Consider the following 7,704-nt stretch of genomic DNA (forward strand, 5'->3'; position numbering starts at 1 on the left):
GATGAACAGTTTAAAAAGATATTTTTGTGCAAGTTAAATTCATAAAATATTTATTTTTCGATTCAAATTTAGATAGAAGATAAGTTTCAATAGATAGGTAGAGCAAACCTGATAAGATTAACAAAGATTTCATATTTGACTATTCAAATTTGAATACAGATATTATTAACAACCAAGAAGAGCTGTCGGATTTATCGTAATTTATGCATGCAGATATATGTTAACTTAAGATAATATCTTATTTTTTCTATTTACATTCATTCATCTAGTAATAAATCGTAATTCTAAAAGTATATATAAGTATTTAATCAATTTGTTCTCTCTAAAACAATTGTGCAAATTATGTTGGAGATAATATTTGAATGAATTTAAATCAAATAATATTACTCCTTTATCTTGCAAATATTAGACAATATCTTCATAAATATTTAATTTCTATGTAATCTTTTTAATCACTAAAGTCTTGATTAAAATAACAAACACTTTATGGATACCTAGCATACATAAACGAATTATAAAAATGACTGAAGAATAGAAGTTTAACCTAGAAAATTGGACAATTCTTTAAAAATATGGAACTTATCCATCTATGTAATCGTATATATATAGTATTTTAAAAAGATAAGGTTTGAGTTGTTTTGGGTTAAAAATCAAAATAGCACATCATATCATTTCTATATAAACTATCTGCGATCATTTTTTATATTATTAGTTTATAATTTCATATTAGAAAAAATTATTATCAATTGTTAATTTAAAATCTATATTTCAATCAAATTCAAACCCTTTATCTATAAATTCAAAAATTTATCTTTAAATTCAAATTCAATGTTATTACATAACCAAGTTAACCACATTGCTTATACCTCTCTTATTTTATATATGTAGATATAGATTATGATTACTATTATTATTATTATTAAATGATGATCTCAGACAAAAGATAATGAATAAAAGCAAAGTGATAAACATCCTTATTTTGAATTCAAATTTTAATTTCTAATCTTTTCATTTAAATTCAAAATTATTTATTTAAAATCTTATTAACTTTGTTTTAATTCTCATTAACTTTGTCTTAAAATTGCCAAGTGACTTGTTATTAGCGTGTCACTTAGCTTAACCACGTTGCTTGTACCTCTCCTATTTTATATATATATATATATATATATATATATATATATATATATATATATATATATATATATATATATATATATATAGATATAGATAACTTTGTCTTAAAATTGCCAAGTGGCTTGTTATTAGCGTGTCACTTGGCTTAACCACGTTGCTTGTACCTCTCCTATTTTATATATATAGATATAGATTTGTAAATTGTAATATAGGTTTTCTTAATCACTTGAAAACAACAGCTATCACAATACGTACCATTCCTAACTTTGAAAATCCATAGTGTGAACTCTCACCACATCTTGATCATTTTAAGAGAAATATTAGATCAAACTTCATTACAAAAGATTACGTAATAATCTTCATTTTCTATCATTAGCCTTTGACAACTCTCATGTTAACCCCACCTCTTTAAATACACGTCATTTTTAAGTCACTATAAATAAGAGGCTATTTTTCATCATCTTATAAAAGCCATAAATGAGTTTTTCCAAAATACAAAAAAAATTAAATTGCGTGACTCATTTGATAAAAAGGAAAACTTTCAAGTTCTGCCTTTTGACCTTTTTGGCTACGTGTCATTTTCTCAAAGCTCTACTCTTTTTTCATATATAAATATACATATACTTAACTATAAAACTTACTCCACTATGTACAAAATCCTCTCTCTCAATATATCTCTTTGTTTCTTTATTTTTTGCCTCTCAAATTCACAAAATCACCATGAAAACAGCTCTTTTTTCTTCTTCTTTTTCAAGTTCAAGAGTGGCATGTAAGTGTATATTTCTTGTTTATTTGATCCTTTTTTCATTCTCTACAATGGCTTTAACACAAACCCAAAAATTCCCAACCGAAAAAAAAGATCAAGATCATCTTAATTCTGTTTTTATATGCTATCAACTACAAAGAATTCGCCATTGTCCACCATTTCCACCACCACCACCATCATTATCTTCTTCATCACTAGATGAAATTGATCCAAGGTATGGTGTTGAAAAAAGATTAGTCCCATCTGGTCCAAATCCTCTACACAACTAAAAAAAAAACCACTTTCATGGCAAGAAAGTTATAATTACCTTTCTTGTTCATTTTCTTTCCCTTTTCTTGGATTATTTAGTTACCTTTTTGGATGTCACAGTTGAAAAGTTGAAGAAGGAACTGATTCGGTTAGGTCATTAGAGTTTTTGTTTTTAGTTTTGTCAGTATTATACTAAGAGTTGTTGTTTGTATGTATTCAGAGATTACTATTTCCTTTTTTGTTTTTGGACCTGCACATTAATGGCAAACACAGAGTAACCGATGAAACTCTGGGGGAAAAAAAAGAAGCAGGAAAAACAAGTCTGGAAATAGTTATCATGAAGAAATCAAGAAAGTAGTTCTTGTGAAGTTTGAAGTTATTCAAGAGAAATCCATGAGTTACATTTAATTTTGAGGTAGTTGTTTGAAAGGGGTATTTGTATTTAGTGGTGTCACAATTTAATGGGATTTTAGTTAGTAGTAGTACTAGCTAGCTAGTACATTAAATAGAGTCATGTAAAAATATAGTTTCTTCTTGACCTGTAATATTCAACTTGAATTTAATGTTAAGTTCAAAGTTTTACATTATGTGCCCACTTTATTCTTTTCTGTATTTTCATATGATGTACGATGAATGGTTATTATTGGTTGTTTCACTTATTCCTATGGTTACGTGGCATAAAGAAAAAAGAAAAAGAACAAATGTGTGGAGAAATTAATCAATCTTTCTGTGAAAGAAGTCATGCACTGCATGAGATTCCTAGGTATTGGCATTTATGGATTGGTTTTCAGAAGGGACATTTATTAATTCCTTTTTTAATCTTGGGTCATTGTTCTTCATTTGACTGAGAGAGGCATAATATTTTTACTGATACAATATTAAGGATTTGAACTTTATAAGTTTTAAGATTATGACGTTAAGTGTAATATATTTTGTAACACCCCAATATTATTTTTTTTTGTAACACCTCAATTTTTTTTTTAAGAAGAATTTTTTTTTTTTTTTTTTAGTTACGTTTTCGGGTGATCTGACTTCGGGAGGCCATAACCCCATCAGTGTTTGAGAATTTGGGAAAACTCCCAAAATGAAAATTGTAGATAATTGAAATACCTTTCCAACCATAAGTCGTGGGCCTGTATGTGACATCAGGATAAGAAGATATGGACGATGCAAGTTGGGCTGGCGGAACAGCAACTTGAGACCCAACCCTTACATTTCGGCCCATGAGTATATTTTGACCCATGAGGCCCATTAATGTTAACATATCTGGAAAATTCAGTAAATGGCTGATCATTTTACATCTAGGAACTTCCAAAATATTAGAGAGAGAGAGAACTCCTAGGCAAAGAAAAGCCATTTTGATCAAAAATCGGAGCCCCGAATTCCGAAGCTCGTGAAGAGAAAAGTGTTGTACGTTGCATTGCCTTCAGTTTGAGCCAAAAATCAGCTAAGAAGGAGAGTGTTGACGTGGTTGTTGAATACTTAAGGTAAGATTGAGGTCCCTTTTTCATTATTAACAAGTTTGTTTAGAGATTTAACGGATTAGAACGGAGAAAATAGCGTTATAAACTTGTTTATTGCCTTGTTGAGATTTATGGATTAGGGGCTGTTTTAGTTGGATTAAATGGGTGGAATTGGTTGAGTTATGATGTATAATGATTGTTGATGTTGTTGATAAGTTGCTGTTTTCGAAATTGGGAGAATAAAGTGTATGAAAATATCGTATACAAAGCGTATACTGGGCTGTTTTGTATGATTTTTGTGACAATATTTTGGGACTGTTTTATATGATTTTTGTGGCTGTTTTATGACAATATTTTGGGACTGTTTGGTGGTTGTTATGAACTATTTTGTGGGCTGGAATATCAAGGGAGTTGCTGCCCAGATTTTTGTTTTGCAAACCCGTTTTTGGATGGGACTGCTGTTAGTGTTTTTAGCATAACTCCTTGTGTAAAGCTCCGTTTTGAGTGATTCAAGATGTTCTGGAAAGCTATTTCATAGACCTAAAACTTTCATTCAGTCTCTAAAACCCAGTTTTTCCTTTATCTAGTCGAAAAGGGGTGATGAAGTACAGGGATTTTGTTTTGAAAATCCTACATGGACTGCTGTTAGTATTTTGAGCATATCGTTTTGTACAAAATTGCTGTAGGGGTGATTCGAAATTTTCTGAGACCCTAAGACATATATCTACAACCTTTGTTGAGGTCATAAAGTCTATTTCTCCCATTTACCCCTTCGAAACTGAACAACAATACAAGACGGTAGTGCTGTCCAGAATTCCTGTTTTGATAGTTTGGGCTGATTTTCATTGATTTCATGTTTAGTTTCGATGTGCTGAGACTCTTAAACTTAAGTAGATATTTGATTGTGTATTTAAGGTGTATATGCTCTTCTACAAGCTAAGAGGAATTGTTTGACGAAGTGGACTTTGGTTGGTCTATGGCGTAGATGAATTGAACTCCTTGAGTTGTGGTAGAACCTGTTGTGTGCTAAAACGCCAAGGTTCGGGTATAAACTTGAACTTGAAATATTTTATTTTCTGAAATTTTGAAGTATCTTGATGGGTTGTTTCCTTACTCTTCGTCTTATATTATGGTATGATTATTATCTCAAGTATTGCAAAACTTTCGCTAAATCGCCCACTTGTACGAATTGCTTGATCATTTTGCATTCTTGTTAGGACTTTGTCCTTCTTGTTACGGTAACTTGTCATCGATATTGGCATGCCCCTCGATTCGGATCTTTCCCATCTTGACTTTGGATTTACATTTCGTCTTGATGATGGATTTTCGTCCATTTTCGAGCACGAGTGGAAAGCCACTTTCAACATGGATTTTCGTCCATTTTCGAATATTGAAAGTGGCTTTCCACTCGTGCTCGAAAATGGACGAAAATCCATCATCAAGACGAAATGTAAATCCAAAGTCAAGATGGGAAAGATCCGAATCGAGGGGCATGCCAATATCGATGACAAGTTACCGTAACAAGAAGGACAAAGTCCTAACAAGAATGCAAAATGATCAAGCAATTCGTACAAGTGGGCGATTTAGCGAAAGTTTTGCAATACTTGAGATAATAATCATACCATAATATAAGACGAAGAGTAAGGAAACAACCCATCAAGATACTTCAAAATTTCAGAAAATAAAATATTTCAAGTTCAAGTTTATACCCGAACCTTGGCGTTTTAGCACACAACAGGTTCTACCACAACTCAAGGAGTTCAATTCATCTACGCCATAGACCAACCAAAGTCCACTTCGTCAAACAATTCCTCTTAGCTTGTAGAAGAGCATATACACCTTAAATACACAATCAAATATCTACTTAAGTTTAAGAGTCTCAGCACATCGAAACTAAACATGAAATCAATGAAAATCAGCCCAAACTATCAAAACAGGAATTCTGGACAGCACTACCGTCTTGTATTGTTGTTCAGTTTCGAAGGGGTAAATGGGAGAAATAGACTTTATGACCTCAACAAAGGTTGTAGATATATGTCTTAGGGTCTCAGAAAATTTCGAATCACCCCTACAGCAATTTTGTACAAAACGATATGCTCAAAATACTAACAGCAGTCCATGTAGGATTTTCAAAACAAAATCCCTGTACTTCATCACCCCTTTTCGACTAGATAAAGGAAAAACTGGGTTTTAGAGACTGAATGAAAGTTTTTGGTCTATGAAATAGCTTTCCAGAACATCTTGAATCACTCAAAACGGAGCTTTACACAAGGAGTTATGCTAAAAACACTAACAGCAGTCCCATCCAAAAACGGGTTTGCAAAACAAAAATCTGGGCAGCAACTCCCTTGATATTCCAGCCCACAAAATAGTTCATAACAACCACCAAACAGTCCCAAAATATTGTCATAAAACAGCCACAAAAATCATATAAAACAGTCCCAAAATATTGTCACAAAAATCATACAAAACAGCCCAGTATACGCTTTGTATACGATATTTTCATACACTTTATTCTCCCAATTTCGAAAACAGCAACTTATCAACAACATCAACAATCATTATACATCATAACTCAACCAATTCCACCCATTTAATCCAACTAAAACAGCCCCTAATCCATAAATCTCAACAAGGCAATAAACAAGTTTATAACGCTATTTTCTCCGTTCTAATCCGTTAAATCTCTAAACAAACTTGTTAATAATGAAAAAGGGACCTCAATCTTACCTTAAGTATTCAACAACCACGTCAACACTCTCCTTCTTAGCTGATTTTTGGCTCAAACTGAAGGCAATGCAACGTACAACACTTTTCTCTTCACGAGCTTCGGAATTCGGGGCTCCGATTTTTGATCAAAATGGCTTTTCTTTGCCTAGGAGTTCTCTCTCTCTCTAATATTTTGGAAGTTCCTAGATGTAAAATGATCAGCCATTTACTGAATTTTCCAGATATGTTAACATTAATGGGCCTCATGGGTCAAAATATACTCATGGGCCGAAATGTAAGGGTTGGGTCTCAAGTTGCTGTTCCGCCAGCCCAACTTGCATCGTCCATATCTTCTTATCCTGATGTCACATACAGGCCCACGACTTATGGTTGGAAAGGTATTTCAATTATCTACAATTTTCATTTTGGGAGTTTTCCCAAATTCTCAAACACTGATGGGGTTATGGCCTCCCGAAGTCAGATCACCCGAAAACGTAACTAAAAAAAAAATATATTTTTTCTTCTTAAAAACAAAATTGGGGTGTTACAACTCTCCCCCCCCCCCCCCCCCCCTTAAGAAATTTCGTCCTGAAATTTACCTTATACTATCCTCAAAACAACTGTGGATATTGAATTCGCATATCCTCTTCTCGCTCCCAGGTAGCTTCTTTGCCAGAATGATTTCTCCAAAGGACTTTTACTAATGGAATTTTCTTGTTTCTAAGCTCTTTTGTCTCATGCGCCAAGATTTGGATAGGTTCCTCTTCGTATGTCAAGTCAGGGCTGACCTCAATGGATTCAACGGGAAGAACATGAGATGGATCTGAGCGATATCTTTAAAGGTTTCTCCATGGAAGAAGATTATGAGATTTGGCCAAAAAGGAAAACTTAGTCCTCGATTTATTGGACCATATGAAGTACTTGAGAGGATTGGTCCAGTTGCATATAAATTAGCTCTTCCACCGGAGTTGGCACCTACGACGAACAAGGGAATTGGAGAATCTAATGGCTCCAAGCCCAAAGTTTATACACCACTAAGCCTTATGCTTAGCGATAGTTGTTTTCTATCGTAGGTAATGTGCGAGATGAGATGTGAAGATGGCCATTTGGAGTGGACTTTTTGGGAGCCCTTGTGAAGATCACATTTGCATATGCATCTAGTTTTTGTAAAAAAAATTGGGGACTTGTACATGATACATGTGTGACACTTATGTATAAAATTTTGAAGGCTTGTGGAAAACAAGACCATATGCTTGTAACTTGAGCTTGGTGACTTGTTTTGCTATTTTAGGGTGTGCTTTTAACCCAAGTCATGCCATGTACTGAGTTTATATTTTGTCTTGTAATTATGTACAAAGGATGATAATAGTTTTGTGAAAATCA

General features: G+C 33.1%; 1 long non-coding RNA gene across 1 annotated transcript; it reads left to right on the forward strand.

Annotated features, from left to right (window-relative positions):
• Positions 1 to 5,069: 5,069 nt before the first annotated feature.
• Positions 5,070 to 7,704, forward strand: LOC132642860 (uncharacterized). Its single transcript, XR_009583358.1, has 2 exons — positions 5,070 to 6,719; positions 7,047 to 7,704. It is a non-coding gene; the product is annotated as an uncharacterized LOC132642860 (long non-coding RNA).

Source organism: Lycium barbarum, chromosome 5, assembly GCF_019175385.1.
Source record: "Lycium barbarum isolate Lr01 chromosome 5, ASM1917538v2, whole genome shotgun sequence".
NCBI lineage: Eukaryota > Viridiplantae > Streptophyta > Magnoliopsida > Solanales > Solanaceae > Lycium > Lycium barbarum.